The 21,548-nt window shown below is 42.3% G+C and overlaps 1 protein-coding gene across 9 annotated transcripts in view; it reads left to right on the top strand.

Annotated features, from left to right (window-relative positions):
* LOC140199358 (partitioning defective 3 homolog B-like) overlaps positions 1 to 21,548 on the top strand; it is a 1,206,993-nt gene that overhangs the window by 541,430 nt on the left and 644,015 nt on the right. The window lies entirely within an intron of this gene.

Below are 21,548 nucleotides of genomic sequence, written 5' to 3'. Positions count from 1 at the left end.
ACATAAGACATACAGAGAGGTAGTTAGAGCTAAGGTGGAGGACACAGGAAACTGGGTAACAGTCAGGAAGAGCAAAGGGTTAAGGAGTCAGTGCAGAGGACACTGTGGCCATCCCCTTCAGCAACAGGTATACCACTTTGGATACTGTTGGGGGTTGACCTAGCAGAGGATAGTCAGAGTGGTCAGGTCTCTGGCACTGAGTTTCACGCTGCAACCCAGAAGGAAAGGGGGAAAAGAGGCAACTGTGATGGTGCTACACCTGCCCTTACACCTCCTCCCTTGCTACCATCAGGGCCCTAAACAGTTCTTCCAGGTGAGGCGACACTTCACCTGTGAGTCTTGTTGCGGTCATTTACTGTGTTGAGTGCTTCCAGTGTGACCTCCTGTATATTGGTGAGACCCGACGTAAATTGGGAGACCGCTTCGCCGAGCATCTATGCTCTGTCCACCAGAACAAGCAGGATCTCCCAATGGCCACCCATTTTAATTCCACTTCCCATTCCCATTCCGAAATGTCCATCCATGGTCTTCTCCACTGTCGTGATGAGGCCACACTTAGACTGGAGGAGCAACCCATTATATTCGGTTTGCGTAGCCTGAAATCTGGTGGCATGAACATCGATTTCTCATACTTCTGGTAATGCCCCCCATTCCCCCCCTTCACCTTTTCCCTCTCTCACCTCATCGCCCGCCCATCGCCTCCCTCTAGTGCTCCTTCCCCACTTTTCTTTCTTCCATGGTCTACTGTCTCTTTCACCAATCAACTTCCCACCTCTTTACTTCATCTCCCCCTCCCCCTTCAGGTTTTATCTATCACTATATGTTTCTCTCTCCCCTCTGCCCACCTTTTAAATCTACTCCTCAGAAGAATGATCTTGTTGCACTATTACAGTTGTCAGGTATGATGTTGTGGCCATCACTGAATCGTGGCTGAAGGATGGGTGTAGTTGGGACCTGAATATCTAAGGTTACATATTGTATCGGAGGGATAGGAGGGTAGGCAGAGGGTGTGGTGTGGCTCAGCTGGTAAAGAATGGCATAGAATCAGTAGAAAGATGTGATGTAGGATCGGTTGATGTTGAATCCTTGTGGGTTGAGTTAAGAAATTGCAAAGATAAAATGACCCTGATGGCAGTTATATAAAGATCTCCCAACAGTGGCTGGGGATGTGGACCACAAATTACAATGGAAACAGAACAGGTGTGTCAAAAGGCAACGTTATGGGAGATTTCAACATGCAGGTCGATTGAGAAAATCAAGTTGTAATGGATCTCAAGAGAGTGAGTTTGTTGAATGCTACAAGATGGCTTTTTAGAGCAATTTGTCCTTGAGCCTACTAGGGGATCAGCTATACTGGATTGGGTGTTATGTAATGAACTGGAGGTGATTAGGGAGCTTAAGGTAAAAGAACCCTTAGGAGACAGTGATCACAATATGATTGAGTTCAATTTGAAATTTGATAGGGAGAAAGTAAAGTCTGACATAGCAAGAGTGGAGTAAAGGAAATTACACTGGTATGAGAGAGGAGTTGGCCAAAGTAAACTGAAAGGAAATGTTGACAGCAGAGCAACAATGGCTTGAGTCTCTGGGGAAAATGAGGAAGGTGCAGGACGGATGTACTCCAAAAACAAAGAAATGCTCAAATTACGTAGTAGTACAGTTGTGGTTGACAAGGGAAGTCAAAGCTTATGTAAAAGCAAAAGAGAGGGTATACAACTAAGCAAAAATTGGTGGAAAGGTAGAGGATTGGGAAGCTTTTAAAAACCTACAGAGAGCAACTAAAAGAATCATTAGGAGGGAAAAGATGAAATATGAAAGCAAGCTAGCAAACAATAAAAAATAAGAGAAATGAGAGTGGATATAGGACCTCTAGAAAATGAGCCCAGGGAAATATTAGCAGGGACAAGGAGATGACAGATGAACTAAATGAATATTTTGCATCAGTCTTCACTGTGGAAGACACTAGCAGTATGCATGATGTAGTATGTGAAGGAAGAGAAGTGGGTGCAGATACTGTTACAAGAGAGAAGGCGCTCAGAAAACTGAAAGAACAGAGGGTACATAAGTCACCTGGACCAGATGAACTGCACCCTAAGGTTCTGAAAGAGATACCATTAGGGATTGTGGAGGCATAAGAAATAATCTTTCAAAAATCATTGGACTCTGGCATGGTATCAGAGGACTGGAAGACTGGAAATGTCAATCCACTCTTTAAGAAAGGAGGAAGGCAGCAGAAAGGAAATTATAGACCAGTTAACCTGACCTCAGTGGTTGGGAAGACGTTGGAGTCAATTGTTAAGGATGAGGTTATGGAGCACTTGATGACACAGGATAAAACGTGACAAAGTCAGCATGGTTTCCTTAAGGAAAAATCTTGCCTGACAAACCTGTTGGAATTCTTTGAGGAGATTACAAGTAGGATTGATAAAGGGGATACAGTGGATGTTATATATTTGGACTTTCAGAAGGCTTTTGACAAGGTGTCTCAGAGGCTATTTACCAAGTTAAGGGCCCATGGTATTACAGGAAAGTTACTGGCATGGTTAGAGCATTAGCTGATTGGTAGGAGGCAGTGAGAGTGAATAAAAAGATCCTTTTCTGGTTGGCTGCTACTGACTAGTGGTGTTCTGCAGGGGTCGGTGTTGGGACCGTTTCTTCTTATGCTATATATCAATGATTTAGATGATGGAATACAGTAGCTGGCTTTGTTGCCAAGTTTGCAGTTGATACAAAGATTGTTGTAGGAGCCGGTAGTGTTGAGGAAACAGATAGTCTGCAGAGGGACTTAGGCAGATTAGGAGAATGGGCAAAAGAGTGGTAAATGACATACAATATTGAAAAATGCACGGTCATGCACTTTGGTAGAAGAAGTAAATGTTTTCTAAACAGGGAGAAAATCCAAAAATCTGAGATGCAAAGGGACTTGGGGAGTCCTTGTGCAGAACACCCTAAAGATTAACTGCAGTTTGAGTTGGTGGTGAGGAAGGCAAATGCAATGTTAGCATTCATTTCAAGATATCTAGAATACAAGAGCTGGGGTGTGTTGCTGAGGCTTTATAAGGCACTGGTAAGGCCTCACCCTGAGTATTGTGAACAGTTGTCGGCGTCTCAGAAAAAGATGTTCTGGCATTGGAGAGGGTTCAGAGGAGGTTCGCAAGGATGATTCAAGGAATGAAAGGGATATCATACGAGGAATGTTTGATGACTCTGGGTCTGTACCTGCAGGAATTTAGAAAGACTGGGGGGGGGGTGGGGAGTGTCTCATTGAAATATTTCAAATGTTGAAAGGCCTAGATAGAGTAGATGTGGGAAGGATTTTCCCATGGTGGGGAGTCTCAGACAAGAGAGCACAACCTCAGGATAGAAGAGCGTCCATTTAAAAGAGAGATGTGAAGAAATTTCTTTAGCCATAGGATGGTGTATTTATGGAATTTGTTACCACAGGCCAGGTCGGTGGGTGCATTTAAGGCAGAGCTTAATAGGTTCTTGATTGGACATGGCATCAAAGGTTATGGGGAGAAGGCTGGAGAGTGGTGCTGAAGAGGGGATAAAAGGATCAACCATGATTGAATGGTGGAGCAGACTTGATGGGCCAAATGGCCTATTTCTGCTCCTATGCCTTATGGAAAGTGGCATCATGATATAAGGGATGTAAAGACAGTTTTTGCACATTAGTCTTAAATCAAAGTATTGATGACAGATATGTGATGTTGTTGAAGTTGTGTAAGACATTGGTGAGGCCTAATTTGGAGTACTGTGTGCAATTTTGGTCACCTACCTACAGGAAAGATGTAAGTAAGGTTGAAAGAGTATAGAGAAAATTTACAAGTATGTTGCTGGGTCAGGTTGACCTGAGTTATAAGGAAAGATTGAATTGGTTAGGGCTTTATTCCTTGGAACATAGAAGATTGAAGGGAAATTTGATAGAGGTATACAGAATTATTTGGGTAAATGCTTTGAAGGGCATTCATTTAGACAGGGTAAATGCAAGCAAGCATTTTCCACTGAGGTTGGGTGGGACAACAACCAGAGGTCATGGGTTAAGGTTGAAGTGTTTAATGGGGACATGAGAGGAACCTTCTTCACTCAGGGTCATGAGACTGGAATGAGCTGCTCGCACAATTGCTGCATGCAAACTCGATTTCAATGTTTAAGAGAAATTTGGATAGGTACATGGATGGTAGGGGTATGGAGGTCTACGATACTCTTACAGGTCTTTGGCAGCAGGCAGTTTAAATGGTGTCTGGATGGATGAGATGGGCTGAAGGTCCTGGTCTTGTGCTGTACTTTTCTATGATTCTATATTCTCTAGAGAGCAATTAGGCCCAAAGTTATTTTCTTTTCCCAACACACTCAAAACTTACACACCTCTTTCCGCATTCCAAGCACACACCAAAATATGCACACAGCAGCACATTGCACTGCACAGCGTCTCTGCTCAGTGCATGGGTCAGCTAACCCTTCACGGTCTGGGAGTTCCAAAGTTTGTACAACACGGTTGCTACAAACCTCAAATACCAGGAGGAAAATAAAACACATCAGTAGGCTGAAAAATATTTTTCCAGTCTGCTGATGTGTCTTATTTTCTTCCTAGCCTTCAGTGTCCTGAAAAACTAACTGTCTGTTTGTGATTTTACTTTTGAATTAAGTGTGAACAAACAATAATTATTGAGCTCAGAAAGATTATGGTAATGGTACATTGGATTTCAGGCTAGGATGTGGGAACCTAAGTATCATGTAAAAGACTATAATCAAATCCACATTGTGCTTGAACGTTCATTAATGCAATTAGTGAATTGAACCTAAATTGTTTTTGGAAACCGGGCTTTTGCCAAGAATTCAGGTTTGTTATTATGAACCAATGTGCACCATTTAACACTTAGTAAAGTGTTTACTTTTTTGCTGTCATGCATTCTCTTGTATCACTATAAATTTCCTTTATTGGCCAATGTGTTGTTTGACAAAAGTATATTGTTAAATTCAGATTCAAATTCATGAATTATCACATGTACAAACCCCATTTCCAGAAAAGTTGGGATATTTTCCAAAATGCAATAAAAACAAAAATCTGTGATATGCTAATTCACGTGAACCTTTATATAACTGACAGAAGTACAAAGAAAAAATTTTCAATAGTTTTACTGACCAACTTAATTGTATTTTGTAGATATACACAAATTTAGAATTTGATGGCTGCAAAACACTCAACAAAATTTTCACAGAGTTAAAATAAGATTGAAAATTGCACAGAATATTCAAGTAACACCGGTTTGGAAGACTCCACATTAAGCAGGCTAATTGGTAGCAGGTGAGGTATCATGACTGGGTATAAGAGTAGCGTCCAACAAAGGCTCAGTCTTTGCAAGCAAGGATGGGTCGTGGCGCACCCCTGTGTGCCAAAATTCGTGAGAGAATTGTTAGTCAGTTCAAAAGGAACATCTCTCAACGCAAGATTGCAGAGAATTTAGGTCTTTCAACATCTACAGTACATAATATTGTGAAAAGATCCAGAGAATTCAGAGACATCTCAGTGCGTAAAGGGCAAGGTCGGAAACCACTGTTGAATGCGTGTGATCTTCGAGCCCTCAGGCGGCACTGCCTAAGAAACCATCATGCTACTGTGACAATTATAGCCACCTGGGCTCGGGAGTACTTAGGAAAACCATTGTCACTCAACACAGTCCGTCGCTGCATCCAGAAATGCAACTTGAAACTGTATCACGCAAGGAGGAAGCCATACAACTCTATGCAGAAACGCCGGCGAGTTCTCTGGGCCCGAGCTCATCTCAGATGGACCAAAAGACTGTGGAACCGTGTGCTGTGGTCAGATGAGTCCACATTTCAGCTAGTTTTCAGAAAAAACTGGCGTCAAGTTCTCTATGCCAAAGATGAAAACGACCATCCAGATTGTTATCAGCGAAAGGTGCAAAAGCCAGCATCTGTGATGGTATGGGGGTGCATCAGTGCCCACGGCATGGGTGAGTTGCATGTATGTGAAGGTACCATTGACTCTGAGGCGTATATTAGGATTTTAGAGAGAGATATGTTGCCGTCAAGGCGACATCTCTTCCCGGGACGTCCATGCTTATTTCAGCAGGACAATGCCAGACCACATTCTGCACGGGCTACAACAGCGTGGCTTTGTAGACACAGAGTGCGTGTGCTTGACTGGTCTGATGCCAGTCCAGATCTATCTCCTATTGAAAATGTATGGCGCATCATGAAGAGGAGAATCAGACAACAGAGACCACGGACTGTTGAGCAGCTGAAGTCTTATATCAAGCAAGAATGGACAAAATTTCCAATTGCAAATCTACTACAATTAGTATCCTCAGTGCCAAAACGATTAAAAAGTGTTATTAAAAGGAAAGGTGATGTAACACAATGGTAAACATGCCTCTGTCCCAACTTTTGTTGAGTGTGTTGCAGCCATCAAATTCTAAATTTGTGTATGTTTACAAAATACAATAAAGTTGGTCAGTAAAGCTATTGAAAATCTTTTCTTTGTACTTTTGTCAGTTAAATAAAGGTTCACGTGAATTAACATATCATAGATTTTTGTTTTTATTGCATTTTGGAAAATATCCCAACTTTTCTGGAAATGGGGTTTGTACATCAAAACACAGTGAAATGCATCTTTTGTATTAACACCAGCACAATCGAAGGATGTTATATTGGCAAATCATAAACACAAGAGAATCTGCAGATACTGGAAATCTAGAGTAACACAAACAAAATGCTGGAGGAACTCAGCAGGTCAGGCAGCATCTATGGAAAGGAATAAAGAGTCAATGTCTTGGGTTGAGACCCTTCATCAGTACTGGATAGGAAAGGGGAAGAAGTGAAAATGAGATAGTGGGGAAGGGAAGGAATACAAGCCCGCAGGTGTTTGGTGAAAGCAGATGAGGGATAGTGCTGCATGAATGAAGTCACTGGAGAAAAAAAATGAAGCAGCTTCTTTATTAGACAAAACAAGATACAGCCAGCATCATATTGAGACACCTTCAGTCGAAAGGTCTGGCTGGCCCACGCTACCTGATATTTTATGTACTAAACATCAAAGGACAATTCCATATTTACAATGCATCCACAATGTTTTCTTTGAAACTACACACGAACTTCACACCTCCTGATTTACATTCACACCACGGATATCTAAATGAATTTTAATTGGCATTGTTTGGTCCTTGATTCAAGGCTTTTAGGAACCTATTGTTCAGAGCTGCGTTTCAAACTAAATCTACAGGCATATTCGAATCTGAAGATTGATGGCTGAAGTTACCTGCTAAATGTGCTGAACCCAAAAATTGCTCTAACAAGGGGAAGATTGGTGGGTGGGGGGGGGGGGAAATGAAGTGAAAAGAAAATGTAAAGGGCTGAAGAAGAAGGAATCTGATAGGAGAGGAGAATGGACTATGGGTGAGGTGAGACGAAGAGAAGAGATAAGATGGGAGCAAGAGAGGGGAATGAAGGAAGAGAGAAGGGGGTGGGGGGGATATTACCAGAAGTTTGAGAAATTAGTGTTCATGCCATCAGCTTGGGGGCTCTCTGGGTAGCGTATGAGGTGTTTCTCCTCCAGTCTGAGTCTGGCCTCATTGTGGCAGTGGAGTAAGCCATGGACTGAAGTGTCGGAATGGGAATGGGGATTCGAATCAAAATGGCTGGCCACTGAGAAATCTTGTTTGTTGTGGATGGAGTGAAGACGCTCGACAAAGTGGTCCCTCCTGTTAACATCAGGTCTCACTGATGTAGAGGACGTCGCACCGGGAGCACCAGATGCAGTAGACAACCTGAACAGATTGCTAGGTGAAGTGTTGTCTCTCCTGGAAACTTTGTTTGGAGCCCTGAACGGAGATGAGGGAGGAAATGAATTTATAGTTGTAGACTCTTTCCTGTTGCGAGGATAATTGCCAGGAGGGAGTTCAGTGGGAAGGGATGAATGGACAAGACATTCATGGAGACAGCGATCCCTGCCATAAGCAGAGAGTGGGGAGATGATAAAGATGTGTTTGATAGTAGGATCTCATTGAAGTTGGCGGAGGTGTGGAGAATGATGTGCTGGATGTAATGATTCATGGGGCGGTAGGTAAGGATAAGAGGAAATTTGTCCCTGGTAGGGCATTCGAAAGATGGGGTGAAGGTGGATGTTCAGGAATTGGAGGAGATGTGGATGAGGACAGCATCCATGGTGGAGGAAGGGAAATCCCGTTCTTTAAAAGAAGAGGACATCTTTGATGTTCTGGAAAGGGAAACCTCATCATGGGAATAAATGCAGCGGAGATGGAGGAACTAAAAAAATGGAATGGCATGCAATCTGCAAGTGTCACCACATATTCTAGTGCCAGCATAACATACCCACAGTCCTTGGCAGAGCACTACAGAACACAGCAACACAGAACACAACAAGCAGCAAAATAACAACAGCAAATCCAGCCCATTGCCTCCCTTGCGTCCACAATAAAATGCAATAGCAATAGGAACATATAAAGCACTGGAAGAACTGAGCTGGTCAGCAGCGTCTATGGAGAGAAATGGACAACCAAAGTTTCGGATCAAGACCCTTCACCTGGACCTCCAATTCGTCCAGGGCTTTGTGTGTTATTCCAAGTTGCAGCATCTGCATTCTCCAGTATCTACATACAATAATGCTGCATTTAGAAATTCCTACACTAATAAGTGAAGCTGCTACTTAAACATGTGGTTCTTTTCAATGATATCTGAACCTCTCATTCTTTCCCTGTTATTGGTGTGCTGCCTTTTGTATTGAATGTGCAAATATACTTTTTTTGCATCATTGTCTATCCTATAGCCCTGGTTAGATGAATTAAGCCTCAGAGTTTTTCCAGGAGAATGAATTCAATAATCTGCATATTTTTCAAAAAAAATGTTCCAGGTTTTGAGGATTAAGTACAGTGGCTATAATAAATTACTAAGAAACTTCAGTTAAATACAGCTGTATTATTGGAACCAGTTCTGTGGGCTTCATTTTAGGCAGGCTGATGAAACTTTGAAGAGGGTGGCATGAAGAATTGCTTGAGAAGTAACAAGGAAGAGGGATTTTGGTGAGGTGGAGAGATTAGAGAGGCAGAATTGTCCACCTTAAAGTAGAGATTTAACACGAGCTTCTTTAAATTGTGAGTGCACAGAGATAAAGTGTTTCTAGTACCCTGAGGATACCATATTTAAGCTGACAGCAAATGGGGTAAACTTGTCTGATAGCATTTTGCCCAGAGTTATTATTTGAGATGCACTGCCTGATAGGATGGTAAAAGCAGATCCAGTGGTAATGTGGAAAAAGAAATTAAAGAATGAGCCTAATTAGGTTTCTTGTTTTGAGTAGCTCCTTATGCTATATTTAATAGCCAATTTAGTTAAACATTTCCCTTTCACTTGTTTGAAAGGTTGGCAAGAGTTGATCATAGCTGAATGTCCTTCAGTGGATACCAAGGTTAGCAGTAGATAGCCAATGATGGAGGTTGCACTTCTGAGAAGCAAGTTGATTTAAAGTGACACACATCAAAGTTGCTGGTGAACGCAGAAGGCCAGGCAGCATCTCTAGGAAGATGTACAGTCGACTGTACCTCTTCCTAGAGATGCTGCCTGGCCTGCTGCGTTCACCAGCAACTTTGATGTGTGTTGCTTGAATTTCCAGCATCTGCAGATTTCTTCGTGTTTGCGTTGATTTGAAGTGAGCTCGTTAAGATCATCCTGTTCTGATTGCTATAAAAAAAGGGAGTTTTCCTTTAACCATATAACAATTACAGCACGGAAACAGACCATCTCGGCCCTTCTAGTCCGTGCCGAACTCCAACTCTCACCTAGTCCCACCGACCTGCACTCGGTCCATAACCCTCCATTCCCTTCCTGTCCATATATCTATCCAATTTAACTTTAAATGACAACAGTGAACCTGCCTCAACCACTTCTGCTGGGAAGCTCGTTCCACACAGCTACCACTGTCTGAGTAAAGAAGTTCCTCCTCATGTTACCCCTAAACTTTTACCCTTTAACTCTCAACTCATGTCCTCTTGTTTGAATCTCCCCCGCTGTCAATGGAAAAAGCCTATCCACGCCAACTCTACCAATCCCCCTCATAATTTTAAACACCTCTATCAAGTCTCCTCTCAACCTTCTACGCTCCAAAGAATAAAGACCTTTCTACTTTTCCTTGCCAGTTTTTTTTTCCCCCTGAGGATCAGAAATGAATAGGGCATGTTGGGCAGCCTATTACCTTGCATCTGCCCAAGTGATCTTCAGTGAAGCAGCAGCCAGGCAGCTGTGGCCTGTTACGGCAACACTTGTGATCCAAAAGGCTACCAAGAGGGTCGGACAGTAGCGCTGAACAGATCATCTAATCACACATTTTGGACTTCAGACAATTTACAATTTTTTTTAAGATTAAGAAAATCATAGGGAGTGCTAATGGCACTATTTTGCCTGATTGCTCCGACCAGGCAAAGGGAGGGATGGCTTTTGAGTGCCTTTGGAAACATGACATAGCTTGAGTCAGCATTAGTGATTGAAATGGAAAACAAAGAAGTATAAAATAACTGGAAAAAGTGAATCATAAAGCTGGAGCAAGAAAAGGGTTTTAAGCATTCCAGAGATTATTTTTTTTCTCTTTCACTGAAAAGGCTTTTGTTCAGCAAGGTTTCAGTTATAAAACTCCTTTTAAGTCAGGAATAAAAAAAATGGCATTGTTCGTAGAGAAGAAAACTCGAAGTACAGTTTAAAATGCATATGTTCATGTTAATGAACTGTAAACATATGGATGTCTCTGATTTTTTAAGCTTTTAAGAAATCTTGTTTGAAGAAATACATGAGTGAGCAAATCTAAAATTTGTTTTTAAGTAACACTAAAAATGTTACAAACAAGAGAAAATCTGCAGATGCTGGAAATCCAAAGCAACACACACAAAATGCTAAAGGAACTCAGCAGGCCAGGCAGCATCTATTTAAAAGAGTAAACAGTTGACCTTTTGGGCCAAGAACCTTTTTTAGAACTGGAAAGAAAAGGGAGAAGTCAGAATAAGAAGGTGAGGGAAGGGGAAGATGTATCAGGTGGCAGGTGATAAGTGAAACCAGCAGAAGGGGAAGGGGTGAAGTAAAGAGCTGGGAACTGTATTGGTGAGAGGTAAAGGGGAATCTGATAGGAAAGGACAGAAGACCATTGAAGAAAGGGAAGGGGAGGAGTACCAGAGGGAGAGTAGATGAGCAGGTAAGAAGAAAAGATGTGAGAGGGAAACAAGAGTGGGGAATGGTGCAGGAGAGAAGGTGGGGCAATTACCTGAAGTTTGAGAAATAAGTTGTTTATGCCATCAGATTGGAGGCTATCCAGACAGAATATAAGGTGTTGCTCCTCCAACCTGAGTGAGGCCTAATACTGGCAGTAGAGGAGGCCATGGACTGACATGTCGGAATGGGAATGGGAAGTAGAATTGAAATGAGTTGCCACCAGGAAATCTCGATCTTTGTGGCGGACGGAGCAAAGATGCTTGATGAAGCGGTCTCCCATTATATGTTGGGTCTCACAGATATACAGGAGGCCACACAGGGAGCACCAGATACAATAATTGACCCCAACAGACTCACAGGTGAATGGTAGTGAGGGAGGAGGTGTAGGGGCAGGTGTGACACTTGTTCATATTGCAAGGAGGGAGATCAGTGGGGTGGACAAATGGACAAGGAAGTCGCATCGGGAGTGATCCCTGCGGAAGGCAGAAAGTGGGGTGAGGGAGAGGGAATGATGTGCTTGGTGGTGGCATCCCGTTGGCAGAAGTTAGTGATAAAAAGGTCCAGAGAAGGCGGAAGACCAGGACAGGGTGTTCATGAAGAGGAGGCGGGCTGAAGACTGGAGAAGGGGTCATAGGTGCAGGCTAGAGAGTCCTTGCCAAAGATGTCGGCACGGAGTAGGAGGCAATGGAAGAAGAGCTTGGCGTCATGCCAGGTGCAGATCTCACTGAGGTGTGGGCGCAGGGGTATAAAGGTGGGGCCACTACCAAGGACAGAATGTTCTGCCTCAGATAGGGGAAGGTTAGAGGAAATTGTGAAGACTTGGCGTAGATGAGAGTTGGGATCGGAGGGGGAAGGGAGTTCGTAGTGTCTGAGGATGTTAGTTGGTTCACTTTGTTGCTATGTTTTAACACTCAGAAGCAGAATTGGATTTAATATCACCGGCATATGTAGTGAAATTTGTTGTTTTGTGGCAGGAGTACATTGCAAAACATAATAAAAAACTACAAATTATAATAAGAAAATAGAATAAAAATTCGATTAAATAACTAGTGCAGAAAAAGAAAAAAAGTGAGCTAGTGTAAATGAGTTCATTGTCCGTTCAGAAATCTGATGGTGGAGGGATAGAAGTTGTTCCTAAAATGTTGAGTTTGTCGTCAGGCTCCTGTACCCCTTGATGGCAGCAATGCTAAGAGGGCATTTCCTGGGTGATGGGGTCCAATAATGGACGCTGTCTTCTTGAGGTATCGCTTTTTAAAGATGTCCTCGCTGCAAGGGAGGCTAGTGCCCATGATGAAGCTGCCTGAGTTTACAACTTCTGCAGCTTTTTTTGGTCTTGTGCAGTGGCCCCTCTGTGCCAGGTGGTGATGCAGCCAGTTAGAATGCTCTCCGTGATACATCTGTTGAAATTTGCAAGAGTTTTTAGTGACATACCAAGTTTCCTCAATCACCTAATGAAATATAGCCGCTGTTGTGCCTTCTTTGTAATCACATCATCCTGAAGAAGGGTCTGAGCTCAAAATGTTGACTGATTATCCATTTCCATAGATGCTGCCTGACCTGCTGAGTTCCTCCAGCATTTTATGTGTGTTGCTTTGGATTTCCAGCATCTGCAGACTTTCTGGTCTTTATGAATTACATCAATAGGCTCAGGACAGTTCTGACATCAGCCTCTTTCTTCCCCCTCTCCCCTCTTTCTTCCTCTTCTCTATTTATCTCTCACCCCTGTATATTTCTCACTCCTCTCCCTGTTTTTCTGTCAAAACCCCCTCTCTATTTCTCTCTCTTCCCCATCCCTCTCTCCTCCCCTCTGTCTCACACTTTAGAACCATAGAACATTACAGCACAGAAACAGGCCTTTTGGCCCTTCTTGGCTGTGCTGAACCATTTTTCTGCCTAGTCCCACTGACCTGCACTTGGACCATATCCTTTCATACACCTCTCATCCATGTACCTGTCCAAGTTTTTCTTAAATGTTAAAAGTGAGCCCGCATTTACCACTTCATCTGGCAGCTCATTCTACGCTCCCACCACTCTCTGTGTGAAGAAGCCCACCCTAATGTTCCCTTTAAACTTTTCCCCCTTCACCCTTAACCCATGTCCTCTGGTTTTTTTTCTCTCCTAGCCTCAGTGGAAAAAGCCTGCTTGCACTCACTCTATCTATACCCATCATAATTTTATATACCTCTATCAAATCTCCCCTCATTCTTCTACACTCCAGGGAATAAAGTCCTAACCTATTCAACCTTTCTCTGTAACTGAGTTTCTCAAGTCCCGGCAACATCCTTGTAAACCTTCTCTGCACGCTTTCAACCTTATTAATATCCTTTCTGTAATTTGGTGACCAAAACTGTACATGATACTCCAAATTCGGCCTCACCAATGCCTTATGCAACCTCACCATAACATTCCAACTCTTATACTCAATACTTTGATTCATAAAGGCCAATGTACCAAAAGCTGTCTTTACGACCCTATCTACCTGTGACGCCACTTTTAGGGAATTTTGTATCTGTATTCCCAGATCCCTCTGTTCTACTGCACTCCTCAGTGCCCTACCATTTACCTTGTATGTTCTACCTTGGTTTGTCCTTCCAAAGTGCAGTACCTCACACTTTTCTGTATTAAACTCCATCTGCCACTTTTCCACCCATTTTCCCAGCTGGTCCAAATCCCTCTGCAAGCTTTGAAAACCTTCCTCACTGTCCACTACACCTCTAATTTTTGTATCATCAGCAAATTCGCTGATCCAATTTACCACATTATCATCCAGATCATTGATATAGATGACAAATAACAATGGACCCAGCACTGATCCCTGTGGCACACCACTAGTCACAGGCCTCCACTCAGCGAAGTAATCCTCCACTACCACTCTCTGGCTTCTTCCATTGAGCCAATGTCTAATCCAATTTACTACCTCTCCATGTATACCTAGCGACTGAAACTTCCTAACTAACCTCCCATGTGGGACCTTGTCAGAGGCCTTACTGAAGTCCATGTAGACAACATCCACTGCCTTCCCTTCATCCACTTTCCTGGTAACCTCCTCGAAAAGCTCTAATAGATTGGTTAAACATGACCTGACCCGGCTGGTGGCGTAGTGGCATCAGCGCCGGTCTTCGGGACGCAAGCTCCTGATTTCGAATCCAGCCAGCCGGCTCCCCTACATGCTTTCCATCTGTGCTGGGTTACGGGCTGGTGATCTCTTTGGAAACTCACCCGGCAGAAAGCAATGGCAAACCACTGTGTAACTTGCCTCGTATGCGGTTCCCCACTACGTCAGAGAGGCATGGAGGGAAATCATCCGCCTACTGGAGAAACTCCGGATGCGACATACCTTTCCTTTCCTAAACATGACCTACCATGCACAAAGCCATGTTGACTCTCCCTAATAGTCCCTTGTCCATCCAAATACTTGTAGATCTTATCTCTTAGTATTCCTTCCAATAATTTACCTACTACTGACATCAAATTTACTGGCCTATAATTTCCCAGATTACTTCTAGAGCCTTTTTTAAATAATGGAACAACATGAGCTATCCTCCAATCCTCCGGCACCTCACCCGTAGATACCGACATTTTAAATATGTCTGCCAGGGCCTCTGCAATTTCAACACTAGTCTCCTTCAAGGTGCAAAAGAATACCCTGTCAGGTCCTGGGGATTTTATCTACTTTGATTTGCCTCAAGATAGCAAGCACCTCCTCCTGCTCAATCTGTATAGGTTCCATGACCTCACTACTTGTTTGCCTTATTTCCATTGACTCCATGCCAGTTTCCTTAGCAAACAGAAATGCAAAAAAAAACATTTAAGATTTCCCTCATTTCTTTTGGTTCCATACATAGCCGACCACTCTGATCTTTAAGAGGACCAATTTAGAGTATATAGAGGGACCAACTAGAGGGGATGCAATATTGGATCTCCTGTTAGGAAACGAATTAGGATAAGTGACGGAAGTCTGTGTAGGGGAGCACTTTGGTTCCAGTGATCATAACACCATTAGTTTCAATTTGATCATGGACAAGGATAGATCTGGTCCTAGGGTTGAGGTTCTGATCTGGAAGAAGGCCAAATTTGAAGAAATGAGAAAGGATCTAAAAAGCGTGGATTGGGACAGGTTGTTCTCTGGCAAAGATGTGATTGGTAGGTGGGAAGCCTTCAAAGGGGAAATTTTGAGAGTGCGGAGTTTGTATGTTCCTGTCAGGATTAAAGGCAAATTGAATAGGAATAAGGAACCTTGGTTCTCAAGGGATATTGTAACTCTGATAAAGAAGAAGAGGGAGTTGTATGAAATGTATAGGAAACGGGGTAAATCAGGTGCTTGAGGAGTATAAGAAGTGCAAGAAAACACTTAAGAAAGAAATCAGGAGGGCAAAAAGAAGACATGAGGTTGCCTTGGCAGTCAAAGTGAAGGATAATCCAAAGAGCTTTTACAAGTATATTAAGAGCAAAAGGATTGTAAGGGATAAAATTGGTCCTCCTGAAGATCAGAGTGGTCGGCTTTGTGCGGAACCAAAGGAAATGGGGGAGATCTTAAATAGGTTTTTTGCGTCTGTATTTACTAAGGAAGCTGGCATGAAATCTATGGAATTGAGGGAATCAAGTAGTGAGATCATAGAAACTGTACAGATTGAAAAGGAGGAGGTGCTTGCTGTCTTGAAGAAAATTAAAGTGGTTAAATCCCCGGGATCTGACAGAGTGTTCCCTCGGACCTTGAAGGAGACTAGTGTTGAAATTGCGGGGGCCCTGGCAGAAATATTTAAAATGTCGCTGTCTACGTGTGAAGTGCCGGAGGATTGGAGAGTGGCTCATGTTGTTCCGTTGTTTAAAAAAGGATCGAAAAGTAATCCGGGAAATTATAGGCCGGTGAGTTATTGGAGGGAGTACTAAGAGACAGAATCTACAAGCATTTGGATAGACAGGGGCTTATTAGGGAGAGTCAACGTGGTTTTGTGCGTGGTAGGTCATGTTTGACCAATCTGTTGGAGTTTTTCGAGGAGGTTACCAGGAAAGTGGATGCAGGGAAGGCAGTGGATATTGTCTACATGGACTTCAGTAAGACCTTTGACAAGGTACCGCATGGGAGGTTAGTTAGGAAAATTCAGTCGCTAGGTATACATGGAGAGGTGGTAAATTGGATTAGACATTGGCTCGATGGAAGAAGCCGGAGAGTGGTGGTAGAGAATTGCTTCTCTGAGTGGAGGCCTGTGACTAGTGGTGTGCCACAGGGATCAGTGCTGGGTCCATTGTTATTTGTCATCTGTATCAATGATCTGGATGATAATGTGGTAAATTGGATCAGCAAGTTTGCTGATGATACAAAGATTGGGGGTGTAGTAAACAGTGAGGAAGGTTCTCAGAGCCTGCAGAGGGACTTGGACCAGCTGGAAAAATGGGCTGAAAAATCGCAGATGGAGTTTAATACTGACAAGTGTGAGGTATTGCACATTGGAAGGACAAACCAACGTAGAACATACAGGGTTAATGGTAAGGCACTGAGGAGTGCAGTGGAACAGCGGGATCTGGGAATACAGATACAAAATCCCCTAGAAGTGTCATCACAGGTAGGTAGGGTCTTAAAGAGAGCTTTTGGTACATTGGCCTTTATTAATCAAAGTATTGAGTATAAGAGCTGGAATGTTATGATGAGGTTGTATAAGGCATTGGTGAGGCCGAATCTGGAGTATTGTGTTCAGTTTTGGTCACCAAATTACAGGAAGGATATAAATAAGGTTGAAAGAGTGCAGGGAAGGTTTACAAGGATGTTGCCAGGACTTGAGAAACTCAGTTACAGAGAAAGGTTGAATAGGTTAGGACTTTATTCCCTGGAGCTTAGAAGAATGAGGGGAGATTTGATAGAGGTATATAAAATTATGATGGGTATAGATAGAGTGAATGCAAGCAGGCTTTTTCCACTGAGGCAAGGGGAGAAAAAAACCAGAGGACATGGGTTAAGGGTGAGGGGGGAAAAGTTTAAAGGGAACATTGGGGGGGCTTCTTCACACAGAGAGTGGTGGGAGTATGGAATGAGCTGCCAGACGAGGTGGTAAATGCGGGTTCTTTTTTAACATTTAAGAATAAATTGGACAGATACATGGATGGGAGGTGTATGGAGGGATATGGTCCGTGTGCAGGTCAGTGGGACTAGGCAGAAAATGGTTCGGCACAGCCAAGAAGGGCCAAAGGGCCTGTTTCTGTGCTGTAGTTTCTATGGTTCTATGGTTCTATCCCTCACTATCCTTTGCTCTCAATATACCTGTAGAAGCTCTTTGGATTATTCTTCACCTTGACTGCCAAAGCCACCTCATGTCTTCTTTTAGCCCTCCTGATTTCTTAATCTTAAGTATTTTTTTGCACTTTTTATACTCCTCAAGCACCTTATTGGCTCCCTGTTTCCTATACATGTCATACATCTCTCTCTTCTTCTTTATCAGAGTTCCAATATCCCTTGAGAACCAAGGGTCCTTATGCTTATTCACTTTGCCTTTAATCTTGACAGGAACATACAAACTCTGCACTCTCAAAATTTCTCCTTTGAAGGCCTCCCACTTACCAATCCCCACATCATTTCTCCACATCCCCTCTCCCCACTCTGCCAACCTTCAGCTCCCAATTTCTGCCTTCTTAACTCATTCAGATCTTAAAATAGGCTTTTTGACTTTGTTTAAAAAGTGTGTTTAACAAAAATCACTGCCTAAAAGAAGTGCTGTCTTCATAGTTATTTGAATTATGTTAGCATTTAGCATAGAATTGAGTGCCGGAGCCAAAACCATGTATACAAATCATGGTGTGGTTTGGCACACTACTCTGTATGCCATTGATTTTTCTTTCCCCAAAGAAAACAAAATATTCTTCAAAAGCAGTAATAAACCTTGAAATTTACTATCCTAACGGCCAACTATACTAACGGACAAATGATGCATTGTTTGAATGATTCAAGACAAAACTGTACTGTTCCAGTGTTGGCTCAATTGACATATGCATTAAGTACATTGTGGAATAGCAGATTGAGATAAGTTAGCAATAACCTACTTCTGGTAATTTCTCCATCCTCCCCCCTCTTTTCCCATTCTCCTTTCTGGCTCTTCTCTTACCCCTGCTCTTCTCACTTGCTTATCAGCTCTGTCTGGTGCCCCTCCCGTCTCCCTTTCTCCCATGGTCCACTCTCCTCTCCTTTAGGATTCCTTTTTCTTCTGTCCTTTTACTTCTTCCACCTATCACCTCTCAGCTGCTTACTTCATCCCCTCTTCCCCACTCAACACCTTCCCCATCAGTTCGCCTCACCTATTATCTGCCAGCTTGTGCTCCTACTTCTCCCCCTCCCCACCCCACCTTTTTAAAAGGGCTTCTTCCCCCTTTCTTTCCAGTCCTGATGAAGGGTCTTTTCCCGAAACATCGACTGTTTATTTCTCTCCATATATGCTGGCTGACTTGCGAGGTTCTTCCAGCATTTTGTGTGTTGCTCTAAATTTGCAGCGTCTGCAGAATCTCTTGTGTTTGTAGTAAGGTAGTGCTAGGTTCACCTTGGTGTTAGTTGTGTCAGTTAATCTTGTAGCAGATATTAATTTGTTCATACAGTGGTATGCAAAGGTTTGGGCACCACTGGTCAAAATTTCTGTTACTGTGAATAGCTAAGCAAGTAAAAGATGACCTGATTTCCAAAAGGCATTAAGTTAAAGATGACACATTTCTTTACTATTTTAAGCAAGATTGCTTTTTTATTTCCATCTTTTACAGTTTCAAAATAACAAAAAAGGAAAAGGGCCCAAAGTAAAAGTTTGGGCACCCTGTGTGGTCAGTACTTAGTAACACCCCCTCTGGCAAGTATCACAGCTTGAAAACACTTTCTGTAGCCAGCTAACAGTCTTTCAGTTCTTGTTTGGGGGAATTTCACCCATTCTTCCTTGCAAAGGGCTTCTAGTTCTGTGAGATTCTTGGGCCATCTTGCATGCACTGCTCTTTTGAGGTCTATCCACAGATTTTTGATGATGTTTAGGTTGGGGGACTGTGAGGGCCATGGCAAAACCTTCAGCTTGCACTTCTTGAGGTAGTCCATTGTGGATTTTGAGGTGTGTTTAGGATCATTATCCTGTTGTAGAAGCCATCCTCTTTTCATCTTCAGCTTTTTAAAAGACGGTGTAATGTTTGCTTCCAGAATTTGCTGGTATTTAATTGAATTAATTCTTCCCTCTACCAGTGAAATGTTCCCCGTGCCACTGGCTGCAACACAAGCCCAAAGCATGATCAATCCACCCCTGTGCTTAACAGTTGAAGAGGTGTTCTTTTCATGAAATTCTGTGCACCCTTTTCTGTCCAAACATATCTTTACTCATTGCGGCCAATAAGTTCTATTTTAACTTCATCAGTCCACGGAACTTGTTTCCAAAATGCATCAGACTTGTTTAGATGTTCCTTTGCCAACTTCTGATGCTGAATTTTGTGGTGAGGACGCACGAAAGGTTTTCTTCTGATGACTCTTCCATGAAGGTCATATTTGTGTAGGTGTCGCTGCACAGTAGAACGATGCACCACCACTCCAGAGTCTGCTAAATCTTCCTGAAGGTCTTTTGCAGTCAAATGGGGGTTTTTTATTTGCCTTTCTAGCAATCCTATGAGCAGTTCTCTCAGAAAGTTTTCTTGGTCTTCCAGGCCTCAACTTGACCTCCACCGTTCCTGTTAACTGCCATTTCTTAATTACATTACGAACTGAGGAAACTGCTACCTGAAAACACTTTGCTATTTTCTTACAGTCTTCTCCTGCTTTGTGGGCATCATTTATTTTAATTTTCAGAGTGCTAGGCAGCTGCTTAGAGGAGCCCATGGCTGCTGATTGTTGGGACAAGGTTTGAGGAGTCAGGGTATTTATAAAGCTTTAAAATTTGCATCACCTAGCCTTTCCTAACAATGACTATGAACAAGCCATAGCCCTAACAAGCTAATTATCTGAGAGCTCAGATCTCTTGGGGTGCTCAATCTTTTGCATGGTGCTCCTTTCCCTTTTTTTCACTCTAAAATTGTACAAGACAAAAATAATACACTAATCTTGCTTAAAATTTTGAAAAGAATGTGTTATCTTTAACTTTATGACTTTTGGAGATCAGTCCATCTTCTACTCACTTAACTATTCACAGTAACAGAAATTTTGACTGGGGTGCCCAAACTTTTGCATGCCACTCTAAGCCAGAGAAAGGAGGGTGAAAGAAATGAGTACTTCTCCATGATGAGTGTTCAATGTTGACTTATAGAAAAAGATCAGATATTTTGGTGAAGATGGCATTGGTTTCCTGGGTAAATATATTGGAATTTAGTGTGAATATGCAATTGTGCAATAGTTTTGTGAAGTTGAGGGAAGAATTGGGAGTTTACTATATGAAGAACTGCAACTTGAATGAGCTTGTGAAGAGAGCTTGATGTTCATAGAAATGATACACTGCTGTCATCACTTGTCTTATGTGAACAGGAGATTATTATGAATTGGAGATTCTGTGGTTGGGGTACCATGTGGGAACTGTAAGAATCAGGAGTCCTGAATGGTCTTTTTCTTAAAATGGCCATTAACTTGGATTTTGAAATGATTTGCAACTAGTTTGTCATCTGGAATTTGGATGTAAATTTCAATCTTAAAAATGCATGACAAGTCTTCTGTTTTATGTTTGTGTCAGGGTTTCTGTGAAGTACTAATGCAGTGCAGCCAGTTTGTAATCTTAGTACCTCAGCACATTAAATCATTTTTGTTACAGCAATTCAATCTAAACAAAAAGCAACCAAAACACTTAACTGAAGCATATTTTACACAAACTGATTGCTTCTATAGAATGACCTGCTTGCTGACTCTAGATTAGATTTAGCTGGGAAGTTGACAATATTTATGCAATAGTGGGGATAATTAAAGGGTGTTTATGCCCAGGTTCAAAAACATACTCTACAGTGAAATTTGAAATAATTATAAAATGAGAGTGAATGGAAATTAGTGGAATTAATTATAAATTTATCTGGAGGGAAGAGATTTGAAACTATGCATATTGTAAATAATGGAGTTGGTAGGAAGGGTTTTGCTGCAATGGTGAGATCAGAGATTGGGAGTTGATGGTTTATTGGTCTGAACTGTGACAAGCCTCTTGCAGTTATAATTTGAAAACATGACACACGATACAACATTATCTTTTAAAGAAGTAGGTTGTAATAATGAGATTGCCTTTGAAGCAATTGTAGTAATTTTTAAAATCAGCATTACAATGAATAGTTGAAAAGATGGTGGATTCACCAACACCAAGAGACTTTTCTTGCCCCTTTCTGCCAGGCAGATGAATAGT

This window comes from Mobula birostris, chromosome 6 (assembly GCF_030028105.1).
Source record: "Mobula birostris isolate sMobBir1 chromosome 6, sMobBir1.hap1, whole genome shotgun sequence".
NCBI lineage: Eukaryota > Metazoa > Chordata > Chondrichthyes > Myliobatiformes > Myliobatidae > Mobula > Mobula birostris.
This window is presented reverse-complemented; position numbering and strand designations above follow the sequence as displayed.